This window comes from Balaenoptera physalus (genome assembly GCF_965194825.1).
Source record: "Balaenoptera physalus genome assembly, chromosome: 18".
Taxonomy (NCBI): Eukaryota; Metazoa; Chordata; class Mammalia; order Artiodactyla; family Balaenopteridae; genus Balaenoptera; species Balaenoptera physalus.
Genome location: NC_138899.1, coordinates 60,120,146 through 60,140,373, shown reverse-complemented (window position 1 = coordinate 60,140,373; position 20,228 = coordinate 60,120,146). Strand labels below are relative to the sequence as shown.

Below are 20,228 nucleotides of genomic sequence, written 5' to 3'. Positions count from 1 at the left end.
GCACTGGCTGCATGACCCTGGATGCTTTATTTAACCTCTCTGAGGCTAACTGTATCCCTCTGAAACATGGAGATAATATTTACTTTCCTAGTTAGTTGTGAGGTTATCTATCTATCTACCTATCTGAAATATAACATGACATTACATAGGATTTTTCTCTTTAAAAAACTGGATAAACTCTGGGGAAAATCAGGGCAGTGGGAATGTGTGATGTCCCATATTTAGGTCCTCCACATGCTGGCATTTCAGGATCCCCAGAACCATGGCCAGGTTCCCAACCTGCTCGCCACAAAGCGAAGTCTGTTAGTTGAAAGGCCTGCCCACACACACAGAGCTCCAAATCAAACATGCAATTCCCTTGTTTAAAAAATGTGAACAAATAAGCAAGAATCATCAAGAAAGGCTTCGGCACAAAATAAGGACAAACTTCACAAGAAACAGAAAACAGACATAATTCAAGGGACAGAAAAGAACCATAACAAACAGCAATACCCTCTAATTAGTGCCCTAAGAGAAAGTCACAAAGGTAGAGCATCTGTGAAAGAAGAACACGATGCTATGAAATTCGAAAAATCAAAGAACAGAGTTTTTGGAGACGGAAAAATTGTGATTAAAACATCTTCTTAATTGAAGGATTGGAAAATAAAGATGAGTGATGAGAGAACTCCCAGGAGGGCAGAGGGATAATCTAGCTTGGAGAAAGATGACTGATGGTTCCAGATGGGAAAGAGGAATCCTATGGAATTATTAGCATGACTGACAACTTGAAAACACTTGAAGGTTAAGATAGAGAGGGGAACAAAAAAGGCTATTTTAAACTCCAGGAAAACAAAAAGCTGTAGAAGTCACGGTCTAGATAAAAATATGAACAGGCAGCCAGGAATGGGAAGATTGTGAGCACATTCAAACTCTGAGAAGAAAATGTAAAAAGTAAAAACCTGACCTTGAATAGGTAGAAATAAACCTATTTTTGGTTATCAGAAAAGGAAGAGAAAGCTCACTGCATGGATATTTGAAGTGAAGGTGGGTAAACAGGGGTTGGAGGGATTTGTGATCCTAGTCTTTATGGAAACCTGGCTCCTCATGAACTTTTGTAGCAGATTTGCAAACTGTTTACATGGGGGCCCCTGAAGTATGAGTAGAATCAGGATGGAAGTCAGGTCTGGACACACCACCACTGTGACTGCCAGATCCTCCTAGAGACGCTGGCCCCTTATTCAAGGATGGTGCCTTCTAAAATGGGTGTGGCCACACCACACAAAGATCTGTGGGCAAGGATGTTCAGTGCAGTATCGTTTATAAAGTAAAGCAGAACAAAATGAAACCCAAATAGGCAAAACATTTAAATAACTTATGGTACATCCTTATCATAAATCCTATGAGGCTGTTAAAAGGAGGCTAAGCTTTATAAACTAATATGGAAAGATGTCCACTATACATTAAAAAGGCAACTTGCAGAAGAGTATACACACTATGAGTCTATTTGTGTTAAACATATGTATATATACACACTGCAGAATGTACTTTTATAAGTACATTTGAAAAAAAAAAAACTAGTTAGTAAAATAAACTGCCTGAGGTCTCTCACTTTTGTCATCAGTTTCTCTGGGGAGTGAAGCAGGGAGGTCTGGAGGGTGAACCAGAAAGAACTGGCAGAGAGCCTGGCAGTGAAGCACAGTGGTTAGTGAGGAAGACCAGCTGGAAAAGGACCCCCAGGACCAATCTGTCCTGAGGGAGGCCACCAGCACTACGGGACCCAGACCTATTTGTTCACCTTCCACGGGGAGCTTGTTCAAATCCAGAGGCATTACCAGCACCCGCGTCAGTGGTTCTCTGTTGTCCTGCCTGGTGAGACCTTCCCGGGGTGCTGAGCTGGCAGTGGACGGCAGTAACAGTCACCCCTCGCCCCGTGTACTGAGCATCTAATCATAATAACTGCTGCCACTTAGTTGATACCAATGCCTATTATTTGTTAAGCTCTACTATGTGCTACGAGTATTAGCTCATTTTATCCTCAATGCTACATGATGGATGCAATATCACTATTACGCGGACAGGCCTAGAGAGGGTAGGTAAGTGGCCATGGGTCACACAGCTATAGGAAGAAGCAGGGCTCAGAATCAGGGACCAAATGTTAACCTCTATGAAAAAAACTTAAGTACTATCTGCTTATTTCATAGATGATCTTTTTTCTGCCTCTCTTACGTTTCTATACTTCCTCAGTTTTCTACAAGAGACATGCATTCTTTTTTAAAAAAATTAAAGCAGGGATTCCCTGGAGGTCCAGTAGTTAGGAATTGGCACTTTCACTGTTGGGCCCCGGGTTTGATCGCTGGTCGGGGAACTAAGATCCTGCAAGCCACACAGTTTGGCCAAAGAAAAAAGTTATTATAAAACATTGGCTTTATTCTCTGTGCTATACAGTATACCCTTGTAGCTTATTTTATACACAGTAGTTTGTACCTCTTAGTTCCCTACTCCTATCTTGCCTCTCCTGGGGCATGGGTTCTTGATTGGCAGGGGTGAGGAATCAATTTAAAAATTAAATTATTCCCAGTAACTTCCAATCAGAGGGCTTCTGAGTGGGAAGATTCTCCAGGCAGCTGGGCGCAGGGACTCACATGACGCTGAGAGAGGAGCTGGGACCCGTGGGAGGGTGAGGGCTGCGGGGAGGGACACGGGGGCAGGAGGGAAGTAGAAGCTGGGGGCAGACCTGAAGGAGAAAGCTCTGATGAGCTACATGCAGACACAGGGACCAGGAAGGGAGCTGAAGGGAGAGGAGGGGCTCTGTCCAGGCCTTGGGCCCAGCTGGATGCTGGACCACAGCCAGCGGCTGCTCATGATGCCTGGCTCGGCCCCTCTGCCCCAGGCTGCCCACTGGCTGCTGGCTGATTCCTTCAGGTCAGGGACTGATGGGCAGGCAGCTGGGAGGGACTCATCTCCCCTTGGAGGGTCTCAGTTTCTTCCAACAGAGGGAAGAATTAACCTTCTACAGAGCTGTTGGGCACAGGGACAATAGCTAAACTGGAGTTTCACATTTTAACCTGCCTAAGGCTCCCAATACCCTCTCACCCAAGGAAACGCAGCAGCTCCAGTTCCTCAAGTCGAGTTAAGGGAGACAAAGGTTTGTCCTTCCCAGAAACCCGTCAGGAATGCTCTGGAGCTGAAGTGGGCTATATGGATATGAGCGTGCCCGTCACTGCTGGGCACAGCTTTGGCACGTGGCATGAAGCAGGGGCCATTTCCAAAGGACAGTGGGGGAACGTTTCCACTCTCTTTCCACGCGGCCCAGGCTTCCTGCATCCCTACATAAAAACATCACCATCACCACCACCGCCTATCTGATGGCGAAGGTTTCCTGTCAAACTCTACCAGTCTCTCTCCTCTGCTCGTCTCCTCCACTTCCAGCAACTGTCACCTGCGTGTCACTGCTGCCTCCAGACCTCCAGTCTCTAGTTCCACACATTCAACTTCAGTGCCCTGACTGCAGTCCGGTGTCATCAAGTCCAGATGGGAATTGCCAATGCTTTTCTCTACCAATCCGTGGTAAGTAAAGAAAAAAATCCAAAGTCGTCATTTCATCTTGGATCTTTCTTCTCCCTCATCCCCCGTATAAGTTACTAACTCTGGTTCTTTCTTTCTTCAGAACATCTCTGTTCTACTCCTTATCCATCTCCATCTTAGTTCTCAACTTTATCCGTTTATTCAGTTAACAAGTCTTTATGAAATGTCTCGTGTGCCAGAGAAGGGTCAAACACTGATTCCAAATGCCAACCTGGTAGGAGGACCCGCATGTGGCCTTCTCACCCAGCAGCCTGGGGTCTCCCTCCTCCACCTCCCCCCGCCACTGACCCACCAGGCCAGGCAGTCTGAGCTTCAAGAGCAGTTGTGTTCACACAAATTCTTCCCCAGGGCCTAGGGGTTTTAGCAGTGCCACTACTTCATAATTCTCGTATCTCCCTAAAACCTGTTATCTCTGGAACCATTTCTTGAAGAGGGAAATTTAAAACATCAGCAAGAATTCTCCTGAGTCTCCTTGGGCATGTTTGCCAGCAGAGTGACACCAGGGAGGAGGAGGTCAGGGGCTCTAAAAGCATGGAGATTTGAGAAAGAAGACACAGCGGACAAGCAAACCACCAGCCCTGTAGGTTTTGTAAGCTCACTACTTGTACTGAATCTGTCTCAGAATGTGGTGATCTGGGGAGCATGAGCTTAGTTCCTTATTGATAAGCCTCCAATAAATTATAACATTGTGGAATGAGTGTTCAAGAAACGGGCCCATAGGGAATTCCCTGATGGTCTAGTGGTTAGGGCTCCGTGCTTGCTTCCACTGCAGGGCACGGGTTCGATCTCTGGTCGGGGAACTAAGTTCCCACATGCTGCGCAGTGCGGCCAAAAAGAAAAAAAAAAGGACCTATAAACTACATTATTACACTGCTGCATTTCTATCCTTTATATTTGGGTCCATGGGGCAGATTCATTCTATTTTTTGCTTAAGCCAGTTTGACTTTCTGTCATTTGTAACTCAAAGGGCCCACACTAATAAAAAAAATTAACATTTACATATTCTTTGACAGACTATAGTGTTACCCTTACAGGAAACAATGTAAGGTAGGCACTTTGTTGTACCCTTTATAAGGAAGAAATGAAAATGCAGAGATAGAGGCTGTCCCCAAACAGCTGAAATTTGAGCCAGAGTTCCTACCCCAGAGCCTCTACTCTTTTCTACTGAACCCGCTTCTCTCATCTATACAGGAAGTTTTTTTTTTTTTTTTAATAGTAATCTTATTTATTTATTTTTATATTTATTTTTGGCTGTGTTGGGTCTTCGTTTCTGTGCGTGGGCTTCCTCTAGTTGCGGCAAGCGCAGGCCACTCTTCATCACGGTGCGCAGGCCTCTCACTATCACGGCCTCTCTTGTTGCGGAGCGCAGGCTCAGTAATTGTGGCTCACGGGCTTAGTTGCTCCGCGGCATGTGGGATCTTCCTGGACCAGGGCTCGAACCCGTGTCCCCTGCATTGGCAGGCAGATTCTCAACCACTGCGCCACCCAAGAAGCCCCTGTACAGGAAGTTTTTTAAGTGGTCTCAAATGTTTTCTGAGGATGGGTGTGGTTCACATTACTTACACATGATAAACTGAAGCAGTGCAATTAGGAGCTATGTTTTCATTGATCTTTTTTTTTTAAATGATAGTGCTTTTTAAAAAAAAAAAAATTTATTTATTTATTTTGTCTGCGCCGGGTCTTAGTTGCGGCCCGCGGGATCTTCGTTGCCACATGCGGGTTCTTAGTTGCGGCGTGTGGGATCTAGTTCTCCGACCAGGGATTGAACCCGGGCCCCCTGCATTGGGAGCGTGGAATCTTAACCACTGAACCACCAGGGAAGGCCCTTGACTGATCATTAATTTGAATATTCCCACAGTCTGATTTCTTTAGGTCCTTTTAATTTCTTTCAAATTCTGGACAATGGGGCCTGACGTAAATGGCAAAATGCGAGACCCCAGACTTCCCTTTACACAAGTTTAGTCAAAGCCTTAAGGGAATCGCTAACTTCTCAGCCAGGACACTTCCTTTCTCCTTTCCCACTCGAGAGGCATGAGCTATTTCTGCCCCTATTATCAAGTCTCTCTGTAGCCAAGTGAGGGGATGGTGTCAGGTGCCAGGAAAACTAGAGGAGGCTCCTGCAGGCCTGACGGAGCTTCTAAATTTCCTTTGTCAGGTCCCTGAGACGGATGCTTAGAAAGACAGCCCCCAGGCTGACCCCGCTGCTGGCTGTATCACGCTCATTTCCACCATCCCGAGCTCCGAGGTCAGGCCGAGGGTTTTCAGCCCGCCTGCTGGAATTGCTATTCAACCCAATTTAGATTAATTTGGCAAGTCAGTCCTCATGAGCTGTGGCATCACCACCCTCTTCAAACCCAAAGTAGATCGTGTAGGTGTAGCCTCTGCTTTGATAAATAGCAGTTGTGCACTCAGTTCACGATGAGGCAGCAAACTGTTTTCAAGATACGGTTTGTTCATCATTAAAACAAACATGATCTGGAGGTAAGTTCTCATATCAAGCTCGTTCAAGGTGTGAGAAGCCAACCATCGCACCAAAACAAAGATGTGTCCAGACTCCTTGTTACCCAACTAGGTGAGGGTCTCCCCTGTTCAGAGGTGTCTACGTCTCCTTGTGTGTCACCAAAGCGAATGATGGCACCAACCCAGTGAGAACTCCGAGCATCACACACCTTCTATTTTGCACCACTGTGGACCCCAAAGCGTGTAGGACTCAAGGGTACAACGGAAAGTGCCTGCCTTCCAAGGAGTGACCATGAAGAGGCATTTTCTCCATCTGTTCTTAGTGCTCTTATCTCCTGAGATGTACGGAGCAGACATTGAAGGAAACGAGGGACCTAAAATCCCAAATGACTGGTGTTTTGGAGGGTAAGTTTGTGCACAGCACACTGCGGGGGGACGAGTGCTTCCTCCTTGCATTGTTTACACTGGGACACTCACCCCAAGGAGGGACTTGATAGGAAAACTGACAGGAGGTGTGGGATCCAGGCCCGGACAGACTGGCTCGCTCACTCTGGTAGCCCTGCTGGGGCGAGTGGAGGTGAGGGGAGACCTGGTCTTGGGGCACCTGAACCCACAGGGTTCTACACCAGTTAGCAAGGCTTGAGGGCCAGTCAATATTTACCTTTGTTTTTTCCCAAACTGGAGTTAATATTTGGCCTGTTGGATAAAAACAATTGCCATTATCCAATATTGGATCTCCTAGGTCTTCCACTTTTTTTTTTTTTTTTAAATTTTATTTATTTATTTATTTATGGCTGTGTTGGGTCTTCGTTTCTGTGTGAGGGCTTTCTCCAGTTGTGGCAAGCGGGGACCACTCTTCATCGCAGTGCGCGGGCCTCTCACTATCACGGCCTCTCCTGCTGTGGAGCAAAGGCTCCAGACGCGCAGGCTCAGTAATTGTGGCTCACGGGCCCAGCCGCTCCGCGGCATGTGGGATCTTCCCAGACCAGGGCTCGAACCCGTGTCCCCTGCATTAGCAGGCAGACTCTCAACCACTGCGCCACCAGGGAAGCCCCGGTCTTCCACTTTTCATCCCTGTTAATGGTTTTGGCCATTTCCTGTGAAATGGCTAGAAATGGAAGATGCAAAGTGCAGGTTACCTTTATCATTTAGTGACACTATCTCTGCAGACAGATTCAACAGTAAACATTTTTGAACATACACTACGTGGCAGACACTGAGCCACAAGAGCCACAAACCCTCACGGAACCCTCCTGTCCCGGATGGAAGTATTCTCATCTTTGGACTTCAGACGAGAGCAGGGAGGCCTCAGGAGGCGTCCACGTCACACGGTCAGTGTGGATTCACCCTCAGGTTCTCAGGGTAGGCGGTGTGGGGTGTGAGGCATACGTAATAGATACCACCGCACTTTTTCAGGAAAGCTGGAAACGTCCCTACAAGCCCTTCACGGTCGGGAAAACACAACCTCCCTTATTTGTTCTGGGGTTGGAAATTTTGACGCGCGCAGCTGCTTCCAGATCTGGCTGCTCGTCAGAAGTAACTGTGGAACCTCATTAAAATACAGAGCCAGGGCCCCGCTCCAGGGATGTTTCAGTTCTTGGGTGGCGCCCAGTGGTCTGCATTTTCACGCCCCCTCCCGCCACAATGATTCTGATGACTAGGGAGGTTCAGGAGTCCTGGGGCTGCAGAGACCATGGCGCTGGGGATGGTTCACCTCTCTGTGCTTTTCTGTGTCTGTAGAATGGGGACAGAAAGGGCTGTTAAACTGTAACAGATGTTAAAAGGGCCTTTTCGGTGCACACTAGCAGTGTGTAAATACAAGTATCACCTCAACCTTCTCAGAACTGGAAATCAAATATTTTAAAACTATTGCTAATGGTATGTGTGAAATGGTCCTTTATTAGCTGAATCTGCACATAAGCATGTCACCCTTCTCTTCTACCGGATAAGTAGTCTCTGTTCTTCTATCTTTACAGGGAAATCCCAGGAATTTAAAGCCAGAAGGCCCTTTTCTCGTAATTCTCACCGTTACCTGAGCTTCATTGGTGCATCTTTCCCCAGTGCCCTCTCTCTTCAGCTGTGGGACTCCAGGCACAGACTCTCACCAGAGAGGAACACACTGGAGCGGAACCCCAGGATTCTTCTATCCCCAGACGTGCATTCCTGAGTGACTCTGTTGGGAGGGCACCGTGGTCGCCTTCGGGGGTGCTTGGCTAGCAGAACCGCTTCCTTGGGAAGCCCTCCTGTCCCCGCACTGGCGGGGGCTCTGTGGACACACGCTTCCCTCCACTGGTCAGATTAGGAGCGGGCAGCAGTCAGATTCTTGCAGGAAAGCTGGAGATGGGACCCAGAGTTAGAGTCAGTCAGCCATGGGAAGCTGGGCTGAAAAGTCATGGAGAAGTGAGGCTGGAGCGGAAGATAAAGCGAAGTGCGTGCTGCAGTTCTGGGGGAACACGGATCTCTGGAGCCAGCGAAGCCTGCAGAGCGCAGGACGGAGGCAAACCAACAGCAAAGACCACATGGCCCCTAAGCAGGAGGGAAGAAGGGCCAGTGCCCCGGAGGGCTGTCCTTCCTGCCTTTGAGCCAACTTGAGTGGATTTCTCCTTCTTACAACTATAGAGCCCCGGGTAGGACGGAGTTGAGTAAGGACTGGGTGACAGATGAGTATTTCCGGGCGCAGGCAAGATGTGCAGAAGCAGGGGGGCCCGCAGTGGGGGGCAGGTGATGCTGTGAAGCCAAGTAGCGAATGGTCTTTTCCCGGAACACACACGCCTGTTAGTGCCTGCCATCCTGTCCACAGCGGGACATCGATGTGTACCACTCAGCGTGTGTGCTGTAGCTGGGGCTGTGCCATGTGCAGAAGCTGCCAGGGAGAATAATAAACCCCGTTCCAGTCTCGGGATGGGCAAGAGTGACGGGCAAGCCTGGCCAGGCTCACGGCTTAGAAATACAGAAACCTAAAACCAGACAGGACGCTGGAGATCATCCTGGCCAACTTCTCACGAAGTACAGATGCCCTCTCTGCTGACCAGTCTCCCTCCAGCCACTTGCCCTAAACCACAAGTTTCTCTGTCCCAGAATACTAGCAATAGCAACCACCTAAAAGCACCTGGCAAAAATAAGTATTAGATATGATGGAAAACGTGAAACCCCAATTCTAATTTCCTGGCCTCTCTCCTTGTTCTTTTTTAGCACATGATACCCCAGCCTCGATTGACATACTCAGTATTTTCATGAGGAAATCAACTACTTGGGCCCAACAGAAAAGTGTTTTAAAAAATGTTATTTAAGATAATGCTGTTTTTTTAAAAAAAATAAATTTATTTTTGGCTGCATTGGGTCTTTGTTGCTGGGCGCCGGCTTTCTCTAGTTGCAGCGAGCGGGGGCTACTCTTCGTTGCGGTGTGCGGGCTTCTCATTGAAGTGGCTCTCCTGTTGTGGAGCATGGGCTCTAGGCGCGTGGGCTTCAGTAGTTGCGGCACGTGGGGTCAGTAGTTGTGGCTCGCGGGCTCTCTAGAGCACAGGCTCAGTAGCTGTGGCGCACAGGCTTAGTGGGCATGTGGGATCTTCCCGGACCAGGGCTCGAACCCGTGTCCCCTGCACTGGCAGGCAGATTCTTAACCACTGCGCCACCAGGTAAGTCCGATAATGCTGTTTTTCTTTCCTATCCTTTCCCAGTTGATTACTTGGTAACCATCTGCAACAGCATTTAACTCGAGACATCCACATGCAGAGGTGTTCTCATTTCAATGTACTAAGCTTGCAGGCAAAGGTTTGTGGGCTCTCAGATGAATCTTTGTGTAGGTGGTTAACAGAATGCAATCTCAGAGCTGACTGGTGCTGTTAAGGTTTCACTTGCCAATGCTGTCTGAAGGTGATTAATAAGAGTTTTATTTTCTGAGAGGATATAAAGCTCGGTGAGTAATAAGGACTCACTACCTCCAGAAGCTGCGTCTGAACAGGTCCATTTGCCTGGGCTCGCTGCAAGGCCGGCCTGCACCCAGCAAGCGAGGGGCCCTCGCGCTCCTCTTAGACCCCTGGCTCCGTGCGGGGATCAGGCTCCTCACCCGGAGGCACGAGACGTGAGGAAGTGGATGGTGCGGGGCCGGCAGCGTTAGCGAGAGCTTCAGCTCAAGCTGACTCGAGTTCTAGCCTCAGCTTTTCCACAGCCCCATGGTGACATGCTCGAGAACTTACCTTGGTTTACTCTGCTTTAAAAACAGCACATCTCTTACCTCCCCTACTACAGTAGGAAATAATTATTCCAAATTGCTTTCTCATACATTCAGCAAATCAAAGAAGCGAGGGGTTTCTCTTTCCTCACTGACACTCATCTTCCAAATTTATTGTGCGTGTATAAATGACTCATCCCACTGCTTTTTGTGGACCCTTTCCCAATGGACTTAATTCAAGGCTTTCACTGCTGCACATACTGGGCACTTTCTTCCTTTTCGGAGATGGAACTGACCTCTGTTAATCCTAAGAGAATTTGTCAAGGCAACAGAGCAGGCCTCTCTCAAACACTCTAAAAGGGTACTGACCCACTTCTCAGGTCCTTCCCTGACGGAAGCGATCCACAGTCCCCCGGGCTCGCCGTGCAGGATGAGGATGGAGCCTCTCGGCTCCCCCAACCCAGCAGCTAGGGTGGCACCTAGGACGCAGCAGGTGAAATTCAATAAATGTCTGAAGTGCAGTTAGCCTCTCTCCTACATTTAGTCCTCTAGGGAGAGGTTCTTCCTTGATGGCTTGACTTGACGTATTCTCTAACCCTATTGTCCAGTGGGGTAGAAATGGAGTAGGGTGTATCTTTGTAAGTTAATTTCATAAAAGGCATGCTCTCCTTTTAAAATATAGGTAGTGTAATATATATATATATATATATATATATATATATATATATATAAACACATATTCAAATATTCAAGTCAGTAATATACTCTCATTATAAAAATACAGCCATCCCTCGGCATCCAGAGGATTGATTCCAAGAGCCTCCTTGGATACCAAAATCTGCGGGTGCTCAAGTCCCGTATAAACAATGGCGCAGTACAGTGAATACTGATAGAGAGGACTGTACACGTATAAAAAGAAACCTCCCCCTTGCCCGTCTCCCTATTCTAGTCTCCTCCCTAGAGGTAGCTCTGTTAAGAGTTTGGTGTGTTTCCTGACTTTTTCTTGTTTATATACATGTGTGCTCATGTAGAAATACATACTTTGTTTTGCTCTTATTAACAGAAATGGGACCTTACTATTCACACTGATTTGAAACTTGCTTTTTACACTCAAGAATACTGAACTCTTTCCATGGCAGTATACATTCTTGTATCTCATTTTTTAACTGCTGCAGACATTCCATAATACGGATGAGTCATTGTTTAACCTTTCCCTATTGATGGATATTTTTTCCAGTTTTCATCCAGTTTAATTTTCTAAAGCCAGGTGTATTGAGGTATACTTTATATGCAGTAAAATTCACCCTTTTAAATGTGCAGATTATGTTTTAACAAACACAGCCATGTAACCACCGCCACGATCAGGAGTTCCATTACCGCAAGAGTTCCCTTGTGTCTCTTTGCAGTAAACCCGTTCATGCACCCTCAACCCCAGGCAAATACTGAGTTGTTTTTATCCCCATAGCTTTGCTGTTTCCAGAATGTCATACAGTCAGAAGCATACAGTATGTAGCCCCACAAGTCCGGCTTCTTTCACTTGGCCCAAGGCATTGGAGATTCATCCAAACGGCTGTATCGTTTGGTCCTTTACTTTCATTGCTGCGTTGTATTCCACTGCATGCCTACACTACAGTTTATCTAGGCACAAGTTGGTGGACATTTGGGCGGTTTTCAGTTTCTGGCAGTTAGAATTAAATCTGCTTAAACATTTGTGTACAGCTGTTTGTGTGCATGTATTATTTTCATTTCTCCTGGGCAAATACCTAGGAGTGGGATTGCTGGGTTGTATGGTGGTATGTTTAGCTTTACAAAAAAAATGCCAAACTACTTTTCAACGTACCTGTTTACTTCTGCATTCCCATGAGCACTTCTCACGTGTGAGAGTTCTGGTTGCTCTGCATGCTCACCAGCACTTGGTACTGTCAGGTTTCTAAAATTTTAGCCATCTTTGCAGGTATGTAACATTACCTTGTTGTGGTTTTAATTTGCATTTCCCTAATGACCAACGATGTTGAGCAGCTTTTCATGTGCTTCTTTGACCATCCATAGCTTCTCGGTGAGGTGTATGTCCACATTTATTGCCCATTTTTAAGTTGGGTTGTTTTGTTATTACTGAATTTAGAGATCTTTATACAGTCTAGAGACAAGTCTTTTATTTGTATTTTATATTCTCCTGTATAGAATTTTTAAAGTCTCCCTTGCAACATCACTGATGAGAGATCATTACTTATTTCTGAAGTGCTACCAGCAGTTTCATGCTATACTGCTCTCTCTTTGGAGATCCACATGTGACAAATGTTAATTGAACGTATGGCTGAATGAATGCTCACTAATGTCTCAGCTGAGTCCTGGGGGGAATTGGGCAGTACGCTGACTTAAGAAAGGGACTCATTTGAGAACTCTTTTGGTAGCTACCATTCCATCGTATGTAAAGCCCATCTTCTCTGTTTCCACCGAATTAACAAAGATTCCTTAAGAGTGCATCAGACAGCTCTGACACAGCTGTATTCCTCTGTTTCCATCCTCCGTTCTTGAACCCCTATGTTCACTCCTCATGGGGTGAGCATGCCAGGCTGTGCTTGCCTCTGGAAAGCCTGGATGTTTTTTGACTTTATTATTTTTAACTGAAATACGTCTGACATAAAAACACTGTGTTAAGGTATACAACATGATTTGATAATTTATATATTGTGATATAATTGCCATTGTAGTGATAGTTAGCTCCTCTATCACATAATTACTTCTTTTTTGTGGCTGGTATAATTAAGATCTAGTCTCTTTGCAATTTTGATGATTATTAATACAACAGTGTTGCCTTTACTCATATCAGCTCTCTAGGACTTATTTACTACTAGTTGCAAGTCTGACCCTTAAACAGCATCTCTCCTACCCCATCCCCACAGCCCCTGGTAACCACGATTTTTCTGGTTTTAGGAGTTTAGCTTTTTTACATTCCACATGTACGTGATATCATACACTATTTGTCCTTCTCTGACTTATCTCATTTAGCATAATGCCCTCAAGGTCCATCCATGTTGTTGCAAATGGCAGGATTTCCTTTTTCTCATGGCTGAACAATATCCCATTGCATACATATACACTACGTCTTCTCTATCCATTCATCCATTGATGGGCACTTAGGCTGTTTCTATATCTTAGCTATTGTGAATAATGCTGCAATAAACATGGGAGTGCACATATCTCTTTGATATCTTGTTTTCATTTTCTTTGGGTATATACACCCAGAAGTGGGATTGCTGGATCATACGGTAGATCTATTTTTAATTTTTTGAGGAACCTTGGTATTGTTTTCCATAGTGGCTGAACCAATTTATATTTCTACCAACAGTATACAAGAGGTCCTTTTCTCCACATTCTCACAACACTTCTCATCTCGTCTTTCTTGAGGACAGTCATTCTAACAGGTGTGAGGTGAAAGCTCACTGTGGTTTTGATCTGCATTTCCCTGATGATTAGGGATGTTGAGTATTTTTTCTTGTACCTGTTGGCCATCTGGATGGATGTCTTCTTCCAGCTGCTCCAGATTTTTCACCTGCAAATGGTTAAGTCAGGCCAAGCAACAACCAGTGGCTGGCTAGTCGTCACTAACTGAGGGGAAGGATGAGTAAAGAAAGCTCTAGCTCAGCCTCAGCTCTTGGCTAGGTCCTCCAGTTCTGCTAGGAGTTAGTGGGCCTCCAAACGGAATCATTTGACCCCTTTAGCTCTTATTCCCTGTTTATCTTTATTGATTAGTTTGCAGTGGTGAGGGGCAAATGATTGGAACCTCAAACCTCTAACACATAATTCACTAAGGTTGGTTTGGACTGCTACTTTAATAGGCCCATGCTAAAGAAATGTGTTCAGGAATAAACCAATGTGAAAAGCATGCTACAAATAAGGGAGCAACTGCGTCGTCTGCATCATTTTGAGCTTGTGTGTACAACCGAAGGAGGTGAGCCCTGCCTAAACCCTCATCCATTCCACCTGGGCCCAGGGTGCGATTACGTGACCTCCGAGTTCTGCCATGAGACTGAGGCTGGACTCAACTTGTCCAGCTACACTCCTCTGCTACTGACTGGTATCTGTAAGAACACTGAAGGGGTGTGTGGTTCTCACTCCAACCACCTTGTGAAGAATGTTCCCTAATATCCTTACACTTGTTCTTTCTGTATTTCCTGCCTCTTGACTTTTATTAAACTCCAAGACCCTTCAAAACCCACTTCAGATATCAACTCCTCTAAGAAGGCTTTCCTGATTCCTCAAAGATGTAATCAATCATTTCATGCTCCGTACTACTTCTATATTTCACATATTTTGTATATGACAAAGTTGATGCTTATAAAGTACTTTCTATGTGTCATGCAGTGTTCCAAGTACTTTACATATATTGACTCATTTAATTTTCACCACATTCTATTCAGTAGATACTCTTAATATTCCTATTTTGCAGATGAGGAAACTGAGGAACAGAAGGTAAACAACTTGCTGTAAGTCACAGGCTTTTAATCTGGGTAGCTCTTAAAACATTTTGCCATGTATTTCTACTACTGCACTTACTACACTATATTGCCATGTATTTGTTTCCAAGTCCTCTTCAACCCTGTGAGTTTTTGAAAGCAAGGACCTGTCTTATTTGCTCAGCTCTGTACCTGCAGTCTTATGCTGATGAACTTCCTTTGTGCTCACTAGGCCATGGCAGAGACCCTCAACTGCAACCGGCCAAGTCAGCATCTTTCTCATGAGCCTGGGATTGGACATTCACTGGGCAGTCGAGAATGTAAGCAAATCAAATGCACTGGCCACCTGCATTCATTCCTGGGAAATACCTCATTTGAATCTAGAGCAAAAAAAGGAACTTCATCCCACAAGTAAGAAACTCTAGAACCTGAACAAGAATTGGAAATAAATCTCTGAAGAGAAAATAACTCAGAAGAGACTTTGCTGCCCATTAGTTAGAAGTCAAACACAAGTTATATGTCAATTATATCTCAATAATAAGAAGAACAAAGGAAACAAAAACCTCCCAAACACGGGCAGGTGAATTACAGCTTTGGGTAATCAGCAGCGCAGCGCCCATTATCAACACAGGACAGCAACTAAGAGCTTGCACTGCACAGTGCCGTTCCGGGATGTGGATCTGGCAATGCCTCTGACTGCTTATGACCTTGGGCAGACTTGTTAACCTCTCAGTGCCCGGAATTCCACATTTATACAACAAGGGTGATAAGAGAACCCATGTTGTTGTAGGGTTGTTAGGATTACATGAGTTATAGGAGTCGAACGCTCAGCACAGTGCCTGGCACATAGTAGGACTCCAATAAACACAAGCTATTCTTCCTGCTTATTTAGTAAGGTAGGCAGAGAACTGGTGGCATGTAAGGCACATTATCACAAACACCACCTTTACCCCTGGCGCCTGGCATACAATGGGCAGTCAGTGGGTTTTCACTGAATGAAGGAACGAACAAATGGCTAAAGTGGTTGGTAGGCTTTTGTTCAAGGAGAAATTAGAATGGCAAAAAGAAGTAACGCTTAAATGTCACGAGGACTAGCCCAGTAAGCACTTTAGTATTCTATTAACAAGACTGATGTACTACAGACATCCACTGTATGTGCTCATAATAATGATTCTTAGGCATTGTATACATCCTTTTGTGTCTTAGGAATTATCAATGGTTATTTTCAAAGAAGTTTTAAAATTAAGTACATACTACTGCATCCAGATGCTTTAAAAATTGGAAATCCACGTAAAGCATAAATGGCAACATGAATTAACTGGAATATCCTGATTGATTGTAACACTTAGTTCACACTTCTGTGCCCACATGGTGTTATTATCCATCTACATTCTCTATTTCCAACTAGACTGTGAATGCCTCTAATGCCTAGCACTCTTATATCCACAGCGCCTGGGATATATTCATGGTCAATTAATACTTGCCAAATAAATCTCCACCATGTTCCATAACCCCACCAGATTAAAGTTTTTAGTCCAGCAACATACTCTTTTGGTGTACTTACATTTACAAAATAGTTAAAAACTCTTATCTTCTTAAGACCTTTTAAATACAAATTTCAACATTTAAAAATATGGTATACCTTAAGAAATCTTTTTTTTTTTAAAAAACAAACTTAAAAAAAAAATTTATTTTTAATTTTTGGCCACACTGCGCAGCATGCAGGATCTTAGTTCCCTGACCAGGGATCGAACCTGTGCCCCCTGCAGTGGAAGCACGAAGCCCTAACCACTGGACCACCAGGGAATTCCCAAGAAATCATTCTTTAAAACCCTAAAATTTAAGACTAAATGACTTGACAGAATTTAGTTTAAACTGGAAGCTAGAGTATTGAAAAAGTCCTTTTTAATTTAGACGATTTCTAACAAAATCAGATAAAAGCTGTTAATTTTCTGTTTTTTCTTTTTTAAGTTAAAAAGAAATTTTAACCATTGATAATTAACCATTGATAATTAACCAATTATCAGTAACCAATTATTGATAATTATCAATTAACCACTGATAATTCCTAAGACAGAAAAGTATAGTTGCTTTTAATTTTCTTATATTAAACCATTAAAGACTTATACTGTTGGTCTGTCAGATGTTACATCATACTATTGTATAATCAGTGGTGGTACCTGCTCAAAGGAAAGGAAGTAGGAAGAAGAAAGGATGGGAGTATGTGAAGAAAACTAATGTTAAAAAGTGACCTCTGCTCCCTCCTCTTACACACTATGAAAATGATATTAGGCTTAGGAACCTGCTCTGGACTCACATAGCAATGAAAACTGAACCAAAAAGATACCCAGCTTACCACCTCCTGGACCGTCACACAAATGCCAGGGAAAATGGCCAATGCATTGGCCATCAGCTAGTGCCCCGTCCTCCTGTCACATTCCACTGCCATCCTGAACTCCTATGCAGGTCTAAGAGTCCACTCTAAAGCTGCATACCCTACCTGGGTACTTGAAGTGTAATAGGGATTAAAATGTCAGCAAAAGGAGCTTGACTTTAAAGGAGGGAATGTAATCTTCATCCTGTGGGTAAGGGAGGTTTGGGTGTCTGGATTCAAGCAGGGGTGCCAAAGACAATTTGGTTGCCGTTTTGATAGCCCTTTTCCTGGTTTGGAGACAAGACTGGGGGGAGGGGGGCACGTGTGGGCTTCTGGGAAAGTATACTCTAGTATTCACTTTACCCCAAGGGTAGAATTCCCCTAAAGAGGGATCGGTACTCATGATAATATGTTGGGCAGGAAATAGTTCTATAAAATGGACATTATCTACCTCTTACTTAGCACTAATTCTTTTTTTTTTTTAAATTCAGTTTTATTTTTATTCAAAAAACAAACGGTGCCCAGTTCCTCCAAGACCTTATAACCCAGGAGAGATCTGATTGCATCTGCTGAAGTGTGTCATTACTGAATTGTTGCAATGTGCCTCTCTATGTGTAATACCTGGTCATTACACTACATATCTCTAGATCGTTTATGTAGTTACATGAGCCTGTGTTACCTACACAATTAAGCAAAGCTTTAATAATAAAAAAGCATTTAGTCAATAGCATAAAATATCTGTAAGAGAGACTGGTTAACAAGCTTATTAATAAGGTTAATAAGTACATTAATAAAGTTAATATGTTTATGCTCATCAAGTTAACCGCTTGATGATACTGACGGTGTTTACTGTAGAGCAGAAGGACATCTAGTGATTAGATCTAAGTATATTTTGAATCATTAGTTTCTTGTCATTTCAGAGACATAGAAATAGATTTTAAACTAGAAAGAACCTGACTATCTCTTAGGCAAGAGTAACTGAACAAATACTGTACATGTCATTTCAATGTCTCTGTATAATATGTGTTCATTTTTAGTTTATAAAGAGGTTATAAAAATAAAATGACAAAACATTATATATTACTGACGTAATAGTGTTTATATAAGGTATACTTCTAAAATTTAAAAAAATAAAAATTATGTCTTAGCACTAATTCTGAGGATTAAATGAGATAATATTTTAGAGCATTTAACACATTGCCAGGCACTGTTTACTTTTATTATCACTAATATGTACCAACAATGATGAAAACAGCTTCAAAGAAAATGTATTCACAGACCATTAGGAACAAATGCAACTCTGCTGAAATCCAGGAGAGCTGCTTCTGTTACAATAGAGCAAAACCTGTTTACTTTTTTAAGATGTTACTGTGGCAACATGTGATTGCCAAGCTTTCCACTGCCCAGCAACTATAATCTTATTACATTCTGTCAGTGAAAATATCCCCAAAGTGGGTGCACTAGTTGAGTTTAACAATCTCATTTGTTACATATGGTCTTCCTGTCCTCTTACGATGTGACATCTTACCAGATGTGTATCTCCCTTATCAGCCTTCCTTTCTCTCCATCTCACAGTGGTTATAAGGGTTTAGGATGTTTGGCTGCCAAAATCATGTTTATCAGGGCAAGAGAATCCTGGAATAAAAGAAAAAGGGAACCCAGGTGGAAGGGAGAGTCTCCTCCATGGCCAATAGCTATATTTTTGTACTAAATAAGGAAGCAATTTCAAAAAAATTAGGAACGGCACCAGTCAACCACCTAGATTAGCTATCCTACTGAATAGATAACAAGTTGTTTAAGAGACACAAGCAGATACTGTCAGGTGTGATGAGGTACAAGGTCACTACAACAAGCTAAAGAAACCAGGTTTGCAGAAAATATCAAAGGATAGCTTCAAATGAGACAAAGTTCTGCCCTGGAAACTCTACCAGCAGCCAGCAAGTTCAATCTGGCAGGTGTTGTCACCACAAAAACAAAAGGCAGGGGTAGAGGAGACACAGGTCTGTTTCAGGGCAGTACCATACCTCCAAAAAGACAAGGTTTGGGGGAAGGTGTATACTATGGACAAAGCGCATGACAGGTGTCCAGAATTCTCAGCTCTATACGGATTTATCACACCACTGTCCATCTGCTTTCTGACACCGAGGCTTAAGTAACTAGGAATTGAAAGGTAAGGGGGATACAACATTTGGTTCCTGCGCCACAACGAGGCAGGATGAGACAACTGGAGGCGGGGGAGGGAATGGGACCACCCTCCTCAATCAATTTTATTTTACAGCGGGAATGCAAGGACTACATTCTCCTTAATGCAGTGGCACCCAGCCTCAGCATTCTGGTGCTCTGCTGCTAAAAATCAAATAATACAGGAAAATATTTATCTCGGTGGATAGATTATTTCCTTGATTTGCTTTAATTACATAACATTAACAAATTTTGGCATTTGCTGCTTCCTGGTTGCAGCTGACAAAATTAACAAGTAAAAAAGACGCTTTTCATTGTGTTTAGTTTGCTAAAGCTTCTTTTGTTCTGGTGGTCTTGTTCATGGGTATGCTTTTGGATTGCCTAATATATAACATTTTGTACTAGAAAGACTTTAACCATGGACATGTATTGCTTTTATTTTAAATTAATTAAAACGAAAGATAAAAGAAGCACTCTCATTCCCCAGGGACTGGCACCAAACCTTTCTGTCTGTACCTATCAGCCTCACCCCTACAACCCGCATCTAGTCTCTAAACAGCAAGACTCAGTGCACGCCCGAGGGTGCAGGAAAAGCTGGGGGGCAAAGTCAGTCTTTGAGAAACTTATAATCTGGGTGGGGGATACATATCTTGAATTGGAAACGTATTTAATTTCTAATGATTTTATTCTTTTTTTTTTTTTTTTTTTTTTGTGGCCACACCACGGGGCTTGTGGGATCTTAGTTCCCCGACCAGGGATCGAATCCGGGCCCTCAGCAGTGAGAGTGCGGAGTCCTAACCACTGGACGGCCAGAGAATTCCCAATTTCTAATTATTTTAAAAGAAGAAAGAAAGAAAGACCAATTGACCATGATTTTTTCCATTTCTCATGTCACTATCGCTAGGGTAAAATAAGCTAATGATGAAGACAGCTATCTTAGTACAAACATAAATGCTCTCCTTTCATTAATGTGTGTGAACATGAAACATAGCCACCTGTTAAAAAAAAATAAACACAGCTT

At 43.9% G+C, this 20,228-nt stretch overlaps 1 long non-coding RNA gene across 1 annotated transcript; it reads left to right on the top strand.

Annotated features, from left to right (window-relative positions):
- The first annotated feature begins 1,624 nt into the window (after positions 1-1,624).
- On the top strand, positions 1,625-20,220 carry LOC309647787. The gene is made up of 3 exons (XR_014256296.1): positions 1,625-3,546; positions 7,198-7,355; positions 8,001-20,220. It is a non-coding gene; the product is annotated as an uncharacterized lncRNA (long non-coding RNA).
- The last annotated feature ends 8 nt before the right edge of the window (positions 20,221-20,228 follow it).